Source organism: Dermacentor albipictus, chromosome 4 (assembly GCF_038994185.2).
Source record: "Dermacentor albipictus isolate Rhodes 1998 colony chromosome 4, USDA_Dalb.pri_finalv2, whole genome shotgun sequence".
Taxonomy (NCBI): Eukaryota; Metazoa; Arthropoda; class Arachnida; order Ixodida; family Ixodidae; genus Dermacentor; species Dermacentor albipictus.
The window spans coordinates 32,211,646-32,223,597 of NC_091824.1; the positions used below are offsets into that span (position 1 = coordinate 32,211,646).

At 46.6% G+C, this 11,952-nt stretch overlaps 1 non-coding gene across 1 annotated transcript; it reads left to right on the forward strand.

Moving 5' to 3' along the window:
• Positions 1-673: 673 nt before the first annotated feature.
• TRNAL-CAA (transfer RNA leucine (anticodon CAA)) lies at positions 674-748 on the forward strand. The gene has a single exon. It is a non-coding gene; the product is annotated as a tRNA-Leu (tRNA).
• The last annotated feature ends 11,204 nt before the right edge of the window (positions 749-11,952 follow it).

Sequence of the window (11,952 nt, forward strand, 5' to 3'; positions counted from 1 at the left end):
GCTCCTCCCAGACCCCCACTTCTTCGTCGTCGGAATCACCTTTCTAGCTTCTTCTTCATCGGCTAGCTTGCAATATATATATATATATATATATATATATATATATATATATATATATATATATATATATATATATATATATATATATATATATATATAACACTCCCAGGGTTCTACTAGGACACATAAATACCCAAGAAAGTGGATGGGAAAACGACGCCACGGTAGCTCAGTGGCTAGAGCATCGCACGCGATATGCGAAAATTGTGGGTTCGGTTCCCACCTGCGGCAAGTTGTTTTTTCATCCACATTCATTTCCATTGCTTTATCGTTTCTTTCTTTCATTTATTAAGCACAAGTAATTGTCCTTGGTGTCAGTGTTTGTTGGCTTCTTATGATATGACTAATAAAAATCGGGCCCCTCGGTTAACCCCCTTTCTTCTCGTTCATTACATAACGAGGGTCTCGAATCCGGCAACATTGATGCCTTCAGGTAGCATATGTGGGTTTATTGACCTGTTGCCTTGACCCTAAAAATCACGTTCTCGTGACGCCTGCGGCAAGAAAGACGTTCCACGTCCTCCGCCAAGGTCTGTGAGGTTTGGCGCTGGCTAACACTCCCAGGGTTCTACTAGGACACATAAATACCCAGGAAAGTGGATTGGAAAACGACGCTGTGGTGTAGCTCAATTGGTAGAGCATCGCACGCAAAATGCGAAGGTTGTGGGTTCGGTTCCCACCTGCGGCAAGTTGTTTTTTCATCCACTTTAATTGCCATTTCTTTATCGTTTCTTTATTTCATTTATTAAGCACAAGTAATTTCCTCTGTGTGGTCCTTGGTGTCAGGGTTTGCTGGCTTCTTATGATAAGACTAAAATATTTGTGTATATATATATATATATATATATATATATATATATATATGTGTGTGTGTGTGTGTGTGTGTGTGTGTGTGTGTGCGTGTGTGTGCAGCGGTGGCGTAGAGGTAGAGCATCCGCCTCACGTACAAGAGGGCCATGGTTCCAAACTCGGTGCCGCGCGATTTGCGCAATTTTACACCGGATAAAAAAATCAGCGTGTTGATAAAATTGCACAAAAAAGCCTAGAGTGCGGCCACAGCCAGACTCTAGGCTTGAGCCGGCAATAGCATTACAAATGTGGTTGAGATAGTTCAAGTGCCTGAGGAGTTCTACAGAGATTTATACAGTACCAATGGCATCCACTATGATAATGGAAAATAGAACAATCTAAAGCAATTTCAAATCCCACAAGTAGCGCCGGAAGAAGTAAAGAAAGCCTTGTGAGCTATGCAAAGGGGAAGACAGCTGGGGAGGATCAGGTAACAGCGGAGTTGTTCAAGGATGGTGGGCAGATTGTTCTAGAAAAACTGGCCACCCTGTATACGCAATGTCTCCTGACTTCAAGCGTACAGGAATCTTGGAAGAAGATTAACATAATCTTAACCCATAAGAAAGGGGATGCCAGACTTGAAAAATTTTAGAGCGATCAGCTTACTGTACATTGCCTACAGAGTATTTACTAAGTTAATTTCAAATAGAATCGGGAATACCTAAGACTTCTGTCAACCAAAGGACCAGGTAGGATTCCGTAAAGGCTACTCAACAATAGACCAAACTCACACTATCAATCTGCTTATAGAGAAATGTGCGGAATATAACCAACCCTTATATCTAGCTTTCATTCATTACGAGAAAGGGTTTGATTCAGTCGAAGCTTCAGCCGTCATGGAGGCATTACGGAATTAGGGTGCAGACGAGCCATATGTAAAAATACTGAAAGATATTTATAGCGGTTCCACAGCCACCGTAGTCCTCCATGAAGAAAGCAACAGAATTCCAATAAAGAAAGGCGCCAGGCAGGGAGATACAGCCTCTCCAATGCTATTCACAGCGTGTTTACAGGAGGCATTCAGAGACCCTGATTGGGAAGAATTGGAGATAAGTGTTAATGGAGAATATCTTAGTAACTAGAGATTCGCCGGTGATATTGCCTTGCTTAGTAACTCAGGGGACGAATTGCACTGCATGCTCACTGATCTGGAGAGGTAAAGCAGAAGGGTGGGTCTAAAAACTAATCTGCAGAAACCTAAATAATGTTTAACAGTCTCGGAAGAGAACAGCACTTTACGATAGGTAGCGAGGCACTGGAACTGGTAAGGGTATCCATCTACTCAGGACAGGTAGTGACAACGGATCCGCATCATGAGACTGAAATAATCAGAAGAATAAGAATAGGCTGCAGTAAATTTGGCTGGCATTCTCAGATCATGAGCAGCAGGTTGCCATTATCTCTCAAGAGAAAAGTATATAATAGCTGTGTCTTACCAGTACTCACCTACGGGGCAGAAACCTGGAGGCTTACGAAAAGGGTTCTACTCAAATTGAGGACGACGCAACGAGCTATGGAAAGAAGAATGATAGGTGTAACGTTAAGGGATAAGAAAAGAGCAGATTGGGTGAGAGAACAAATGCGAGTTATTGACATCTTAGTTGAAATCAAGAAAAAGAAATGGGCATGGGCAGGACATGTAATGAGGAGGGAAGATAACCGATGGTCATTAAGGGTTACGGACTGGATCCCAAGGGAAGTTAAGCGTAGCAAGGGGCGATAGAAAGTTAGGTGGGCGGATGAGATTAAGAAGTTTGCAGGCACGGCATGGCCACAATTAGTACATGACCAGGGTTGTTGGAGAAGTATGGGAGAGGCCTTTGCCCTGCAGTGGGCGTAACCAGGCTGATGATATATATATATATATATATATATATATATATATATATATATATATATATATATATATATATAAACGAGAAGAAAGGGGGTTAACCGAAGGACCCGATATTTATTAGTCATATAATGAGAAGCCAACAAACACTGACACCAAGTACACCATAGTGGAAATTGCATATACTTAATAAATGAAATAAAGTAATGATAAATTAATGGAAATGAAAGTGGATGAAAAAACAACTCGCCACAGGTGGGAACCAAGGTCAAGGTCTGTGAGTGGGGGCGCTGGCTAACACTCCCAGGGTTCTACTAGTACACATAAATACCCAAGAAAGTGGATGGGGAAACGCCGCCGCGGTAGCTCAATTGGTAGAGCATCGCACGCGACATGCGAAGGTTGTGGGTTCGGTTCCCACCTGCGGGGCAAGTTGTTGTTTCATCCACTTTCATTTCCATTAATTTATCATTATTTTATTTCATTTATTAAGCATATGCAATTTCCACTATGTTCCACTTGGTGTCAGTGTTTGTTGGCTTCTCATTATATATATATATATATATATATATATATATATATATATATATATATATATATATATATATATATATATATATATATATAACTCTTCGTGTGACCTCGAAGAGTTGTTCACTTAAGTGAGGGCCTCATATGAGAATTTACAAGACCTCATACTAGGAGGCACTTCAATTTTACAGCCTGAGCCCTTTCCCACCGCCACGAATCTGTCGTCTTTCGGTGGTGTAATCTTCCTTCGTGTAATTGTCGTATGATTCACTATCGCTAATAGTGCTTCGCCTTTCCGTCAAAACTGCAACCTACCTGTGTCTTTTTTGTCTTTTTCTGTGAGTCCGAGTATGAGCGCTCCTGCGCATGACTGTTGTTGATTCTGATTTCGAATGAATCAGGTTTGGCCTCATTTCGGTTACTGAGTGAATTATACAGGGTGCGCGAACTATCATGCACCAAGGCCTACAGAAAATAGCAGTTGTGTTACTCGAAGACAAATAATGCATATTCTTAACAGTAGAGTGGAGCAGCCACCAGTATAATTTTCGTTCCTGAAATTCCATTCGACAATTGCAAATAATTATATAATTTGAGAAGTGCTGTCCTAACTATCAAAGTGTCAATGGTGCATTTCTAGGCACCCCCAGGTGTCATCTAACTGCTGAGTTTTCAACGACGTAAAATTGTGTGCAAGATTTTCCGACTGGCAAACAAACCTCACAATATATTAAAAATACCACGTGACTGCACCCACCCGCATCATAAAGCAGCACTTTCAAATAAGCTGATTGAAAGCAACTGCATTGCCTGTGGAGAACCCGAAGAATCACCGCGTTACGTTTATAATGGTAAGGAAGGAACACCATCAGCAGGTTCGGTGGTTTTGTAGCTACTCCTTCCTCTCTACGTCACACTTATTATCCGTCTCTCAAGGCCAACTGATCACATCGATAAAAACAGCCCCTTGATATTGCGGCCGAAGCACCGCTCTGACAACGCACGAAGCACGAAAAACAATGTAATAACAAATGAAGGAACGGTATGACATTGCAGACATGAATAGGGGGGTCGCTCGACCCTGGCATTTCCCAGAATCGGTTTTCAGGGATGATCAAACCGCATGAACATATCCCTCAAGTCCTGGTTGTCCAGTACGACAGTGATAGGACTAGGAGGCTTCACCTCCCGGTCTCAACATGGGACTAGCCAGGCAGGTGGCAACACCTTGTGCAGGACCTGCATAAAGTTTTTTTCCTCCTTCTCCTCCACCTCCTCCTCATAGAATGTTTCAATATCACCGCTTTGCTCGCACCACATCGAGAGTGCAGGCGCAGCTGTATTTCGCGCCAGAAACTTGCTTCGGATCAAAGCCAAATTATAGTGGCGCTTTTAATTTTCATGACAGTGTATGCGTGCTCAAATAACAGGTTCATGGCATAAAATAACATTGAAATAAACAGAGCAGAAAGCAACTCAGGTGTTGGCAGAAGGCAAAACCGAAGCTTTCAAGAAAGGAAATGCACTTATAAATGAGCCGAATAGGCAATCGGGACGCCTGCGCAAAAAGCAAAAAAATATACATTAAATTTCAGTGTGTCCGTATTATCTATGAATTCGTAAGCGCCGTTGAACACCCGCTGCTGCCTAGAGGACGTGTTCAAATTGATCTCCTTCTTCAGCTATACGCTGCACTCGGTCCGCTTTATCACATCTTTAGTGGCTTTGTTGGTGACTGAGGCTACAATTCTACAGCAGACATCCCTTATCCATGTCTTGACGTAATCTGACATCCGTTTCGATCACGTAAGCGCGATGTTTCACATAACCCCAAAGAAAGAAATCGAGTGGAGGGAGGTCAGGTGACGTAGCCTTCCAATTTACAGGCCTATGCATTCCAACCTATTGCGCATGAAAAGTCCCAGCCTGTGAGTTTCGTCCTCGGCTGCTGCTGTGTGCGGCTGCTCCATCTTGCTGATACTACAGAAGTGGGAGACTTGACAGCGGGTCTTCGCTGAGGAATTCATCCACCACTCTTTCAAGGATTGCGTACACGTAGCGCTGTCTTGTCGGTGCGTGGTCGAAGATGATGGGACTGATTGTATGACTCGCGCAAATTCCGCAAGCCACATTGAACGACCACTGGTACTGGTGCCCGTTGCAGTTTACCCAGTGTGCATTGTAGTCACTCCAATTGTGTGCATTATACACATGTACCTATGCCTTTCCGTGAAAATTGGCTTCATCTGTGCACATGGGCCCATGGACTTTTGGGAGGACCTAGTTAAACAAATCTAGAAGAATATGCAGTCCATATCTTCCAAGCACGTTAAGGTGGTACGAGATTTCGAGTCCTCCAAACTGATGACTTGGAAACTGGTACCCGGGTGGCCACGTCCCGCATGCTTGTATGAGGGTTTGAGGCAATAAATGCTGAAACATCCGTGCAGGGGTTAGGACTCAATTATAGTGTCACCCGCCACTGTTTGTGGAAGCTCCCGGTTTGTCTCAGGTTTTTATTATTTCCGATGATATTCGATGCGTTTGGTATACCACCGCAGTTCCATGAGTGATATATATTTGCGGCTTTCCTCTTGCTCCCGTTTCGAGCTACGAAAGGAATGATTATTTTTACCTTCCGCTCGCTAGAGAAAGACGTGGCGACTGGGACGAAAAACGCCCCTTGAGACATTTCCACTGACATTGTCAATTCGCTTTTGAGGTGATATTTTTTTGTGACAAAAAAATGAATTACCCGTGCACTTTGTCTGCGCTTAAAAAACAGCTGTCACAACTTGTTTACAACTAACGCCAAACGCGATGTGTTACTTCGGCCAAGACGCAACTGATAAGGGGCTAGCTCGATCACGATGTTTTACAGCGAAGCTGTGAATGGCTAGAGGATTCGTCCATCTGTCCGTCTGCCGTCTGCACGCCGAAAGCTCCTCCGGCGCAACCACATGCCAATGCACAAAAAAAAAGCGAGAAAGACGCGCGGTTGGCTGCAAGCGGGTGCGCAGCAGTTTCTCTCCGGCTCCAAAACGAATAGGCCACGCCTCATACGTACTTCTGAGCTGCAGGCAACTTTCGATCAGCAACGCCGCGAGTAGAACCGGAAACGTACTCGTCTGCGCCCTCCCGATGCTGGAGCCCAGCACAAGCAGCAACGGCTTACCGAAGATCCGGCAGCTTGCTAAGGTTGGGATTAACCCAGTGATAAACACCAGGGCCGCACGTTTGAGCTTCGCTGCTTGACCATTTGTACGGAGTGCTTGTGCGGGTGCGGGGGGGGGGGGCAATAAACCTTTATTATAGAACCAGCACTTTATGATGGCCGGGCCTAAGCCTCCCATGCGGCGATTTTTTCTCTATTTCACTCATTTCGTTCTGCCTGTGAAGGAGCCTGTTCAAGGGCGCTGCTTTATGATGCGGGTGGGAGCACTGTCACGTACTATTCGCCACATATCGCAGGATTTATTTATCAGTTGGAAAAAATTTGTACGCGATTAGTAAGTCGCTGAAAATACCGCAGTTAGACGTCCCTTGGCTGTGCCTGCAAGTGCCTCATTGACACTTTGATAATTATGGTAGTACGTCTCGACTTCTATAATTAATTACAATTACCTAAATGAATCTCAGTAACAAACATATACTGGCAGCCACTCCAATCTACTGCAAACAACATGTACTAGGTTTTCTTCCAGTAACGTATTGCTTTTCTTTTTAAATATTTGTGCGTTAGAGGTAACTGGGACACCCTGTATATATTTATGACCTCTGCCTGCATGTAACAATATTTCCATCCCAAATAAATGTTGGAAATTATTAGAAGTGTTTGGCTTATGAGTCCTTAGCTTTGTTTACTGGAAAGAGAAGCTATTCTCAGACACATGTCATTTACGTGCATTTCACATGCCGTTGATAAAAGACTCTGCCGAAGGTGCCACTAAAGTCTACAGTTTGTTTTCAGGGTCAAAAGGGCACGCAAGGCAATTTGAAACGAGGTGTACAGCAACATATTCATTCCCTAGACAAAGGCTATGCATACCTTTAAAAATAATTGACAGTTGGCTGCCTCTTTTCCTTTAAATGTATAAGCTTTCTCCTGCGTATATACTTAAAAATATTGTGTGTGTGCATGGTGTTTACAGTAGAAATTTAAAGCAATGTCGAATTGAGCATACATAAATAAGAAACGCCAATGTATGAAAGCATCTAACCCTACAGCTAGAATAGAACTGGCAGAACTTTCGAAGGTAATCAACAGGCGTAAGATAGCTGACAGAAGGGAGTATAATATGGATAGAATTGAGTATGCTCTCAGGAAAGGAGGAAGCCTAAAAGCAGTGAAGAAGGAACTAGGAATAGGCAAGAATCAGATGTATGAGTTAAGAGACAAAGCCGGCAATATCATTACTAATATCGATAAAATAGTTCAAGCGGCTCAGGAGTTCTATAGAGATTTATGCACTAACAGTGGCACCCACGACAATAATGGGAGAGGGGATAGTCTAGAGGAATTTGACATTCCTCAAGTAACGCCGGAAGAAGCAAAGGAAGCCTTGGGTGCTATGCAAATGGTGAAGGCAGCTTGGGAGAGTCAGGCTTTCACTGGTACTCTTGGATATCTATTCTAGTACATTGCGACTGTTTCTTTTCGTTTTTTTTTTCATACACAAAAACATCGTAGTCTTGCCCGAAAGGTGCGCAATTGAATGCAACAGCAAATTAGTGCACAGGTATACGAACTATTCATAACAGTTTTATCGGCCGTATAAGCTTTGAAACCTAGGCATATTAACTAAAGAACAAGCATGGCGTCACGTGGGTGCCACCAATCATGAAACCTCTCATTTGATGAGCGCGGAAGCTGGCTGTCAGAACGCTGTAATGAGGAAACGCGGCAGAAGCAGCCAGCGAATTGACCTACGTCCTGCCGCTCACATCAACTGGAAGTACGCCAGGATAACACAGCATAGCGGGGACTCTGTACCGTAGCCGATTGCTTTCAAGATACAGCAGCCCGGCTGGCCGCGCGCGGCCACCCGGCGAACCCGGAGTAGAATGCGCCCATCTTCCTTACCCTCCCCAAAAAGCATTGCGTGCGATGGAAGGCGGCGCGCTTCGTCCCGCTATCCTCCGTTGTGTGTGCGAGATTGAGCCGCGATCGCCCGCTCACGTTCACACGTTATCACTCGCAAATACAGCGTACGGCGCTCGGCGACGATTTTGTAGTGCCTCTTGTCTCAGGCCCGGGCCGCAGGCCACAACTCGCTACGTGTGCAGTGACTGTCATGGCGGAGGAAGGTAGCTCCCAGCCGAGCGCAGCGTGCGCAGTGTGATATAAAAAAATAAAAAGAACACTTCAAGACTCAGCGCTGCCGGAGCTGGCCTTCCTCGGATTGGCTCCGACAGATTTGGCGACCCGGTGTAGAACACGCAGCTCCAGCCCTCCAGCGTGGATCCTGCTGACTCTTCCGCTCTTCCTGCCGGTGACGACGCCCAGGAGGTCGCCCGACCTGGTGGTGTTGCAATGGCCACGTTCCAACACGTCAACCTGCCACCACTTTGGCTCAACAGCTCCAGCATCTCGCTCCTGCAGGTCGAGGCGCACTTCCGTCTCCGGCATATCACCAATGAACAGAGAAAGTTTTTACATCTGGTGTCCTCCTTACATCCGGACGTCGCCAAGGATTTAGCACATGTGATCACATCACCGGACTCGACCCATCCCTTCGTCATGTTGACGGTGGCTTTTATTTCCCACAAGTCAGAGTCCAAGCACAGCAGACTCTAGCAGCTCCTCACAGCTTCGGAGCTCGGTAGCAGTCGCCCTTCACAGGTCCTTCGATGCATGCGACAGCTTCTTGAAGGAGCTCCCGCCTGTCAACAGGACAAGTTGCTACACGTGAGCTGTTCCTCAAGCGCCTCCCACAGAACACGGTCCCAGTTCTCGCAGCTACGGGTGATATGCCATTAGACAAGCTTGCTGAACTGGCTGACCGAGTTGCGGACTGCTCGCTGGCCCCCAGTCTCCGCGCCATTAAGACTCCGCCTACGTCTACTGCCTCATCTCCTACGCTCGCGTACACAGAGGGCCGCCTGGACGCCCTTGTCAGACGTATCGATGACCTCGCGCCCTTCTCACGCTGATCTTCGTTGTGGTTCCGTTACCGCAGTCGCTCCCTGGCGCCCCTTCGATCTCTGGAGCTTCAACCATCCGAAGCGCGACGCGACAGCTCGTCTTCAGCTCTGTGGTGATACCGCCGCGTATTCGGCACCTCTGCTCGCAAGTGCACCCGTCCTTGCTCCTGGTCGGTAAATGCTGCGACCGGCCGCTGATGGCTGCAAGTGGTACTGGTCGAAGGACATGCCGCCTAATTTACGTTTCTGACAAGATGAGAGGCGCTCGCTTCCTTGTCCACACAGGAGCCCAGATTAGCCTCATAGTGGCCTCTTGTAGAGATGGTCGTTGCAAAGGACAGACCTTCACGCTTAAAGCGATAAACAGCTACGCCATCCACACATACGGGCAACGGTCTGTTACACTTAAAGTTGGATTGCTCCGTACGTGTGGCTGGATTCTCTTTCTTGCTAGTGTTCCGCAAGCTGTTCACTGCGCTGAGTTGCTCAGTTCCTTCAACCTTGTGGTAGGCATGCATGCTTATCACCTCATCGATCTGAGCGTGTGCCTCTCCATCGACGGTGTACTCTACACCGTCTCGCCGATGGCGTTTCGAGGTTTTGCACCCGGTTCACTGAACGGAAAAGTCCTCGCTGATTTTCCCAATCTTACGAAGCCGCATAAGAGAAAGTCACCAGTGCAGCACTCAATCCCTCACCACATCGTGACCACTAGAGCCCCCGTCCTTAGACGGCCCCACCGACTGACTGGACACCGCCTCGCTATCGCTCGCCACGACTTTGAGAACATGCTTAAACTCGGCATTGTGTGACATTCCTCGAGTAACGGGGCATCGCCACTCCACACGGTGCCAAAGAAAGGTTCTGGCGACAGGAGACCATGTGGGAATTACCACGCTCTGAAAGCCCACACCTTACCAGACAGCTATCTACTTTCTCCCATACATGACATCAGACTGAATTTGGCTCGGTGCGCGAGCTTCTCTGAATGTGACTTAGGGAAAGCTTATCATCGAATTCCTGTGGAAACCCCTGACGTTCCGAAGGCGGCCACTACCACCTCTTTCGGCCTCTTCGAGTATGTGAAATTGCCTTTTTATTGCGTAACACTGCACAGACTTTTCAGCACACTATCAACGAGGTCACGCGAGGCCTCGACTTCATGTTCGCCTACCTTGTTGATCTCCTTGTCGCAAGCTCATCCGGCCCCGAGCATGAAGCTCATCAGCGCGCGTTTTTCCAAGGACTTGAAGATTACGGTCTCGTCATTAATCCGCACAAGCACCTCTTCGGCGTCACTACCGTCGAATTCTTAGGCCACTTTGTCCCTCCTCAAGGTATACGGCCCTTCACCAGTATATTGAAGGCAATTCAAGACCTTCCACCCCTGAATTAACTAAGGAGACTCAGAGAATTTCTGGTCCTACTGATCTTTCGTCGCCGCTTTCGTCTGAAGTGAGCCAATTTTCTGAAGCCTCTGAGCAACATACAGGCTATAAATGAAGATCCGGCTGCACCTCTTCAGTGGACTGAGGAAGCTGCATCTGCCTTCACTACTGCAAAGAAGGCCCTGGAAGACGCCACAATGCTCTCACATCCTGTTCCTGATGCCCCAATTCGTATAATTGCCGACGCATCGAGCATGGCAGCAACACGTTCTCGAGCAACGCGTATCTGGTTGGCAGACACTTGGGGCGCTATAACGTAAAACTATTCCAAAATTTTCTATTCCAATTCTGCTATCAGCCCTCCACGATTGGTCAAAAACTTTTTTCGACCAACCCCACTTCACCTGTCTGTCACGCGATGTCACGAAAACCGCGATACCTCTCCATCTGATATGACGTGTACACACTGATTATGCATGATTTGAAAGAAAAAAGAAAAACAGTTATTTCTGATTCGACGCATATTCGCCATTAGCCTCCGGCTATTGGTCAAAAGTTTTCGGGCTGCGCCCACTTCACCTGCCTGTCACGCGACGTCACAAAACCGCGAAAACTAACGCGTCAAAGTGACGTGTAAGCATTAAAGATGCATTAATATGCCGAACAAAACTGAATTTTCTTCTGAATAGCCGCAGGCTGCCCCGTTCCTAAAGGAATAAAAGATCGCTGCCGCCGATCGCTCAGGCGCTGGCTACTGGGACCTGCCGGAGAGGATGGGTGTATTTGCGCATAATAAAACGTCTTGCGTGGCCATGTAACGTATTCGAGCACTTTCGGCAAGTTTACCCCTCATTCTGCCAACTCTTCTTTGCTGAGTGTCCCTTTTAGCGTCATTCTTAAGCTTCCGTTGCATGCCGCCGCGATTTTCTACCATCCACCGCAAGATAAGTAAGGGAAAGCCAACCAATCTCAGGCGCCGGCACCACCCTCTTCATCCGGTTATCGATTTTCAGTGCACTGGCTCGGCCCCATCGAATCCCTCTCCACTTGAGCGTTCTCCTCGCCTCTTGTCAGCCAATTAGATACGCCAAGCCGCTCAGTGTAGGCACTGTTATTCGTTTTTCAAACAAACAAAGGTGACCTCCT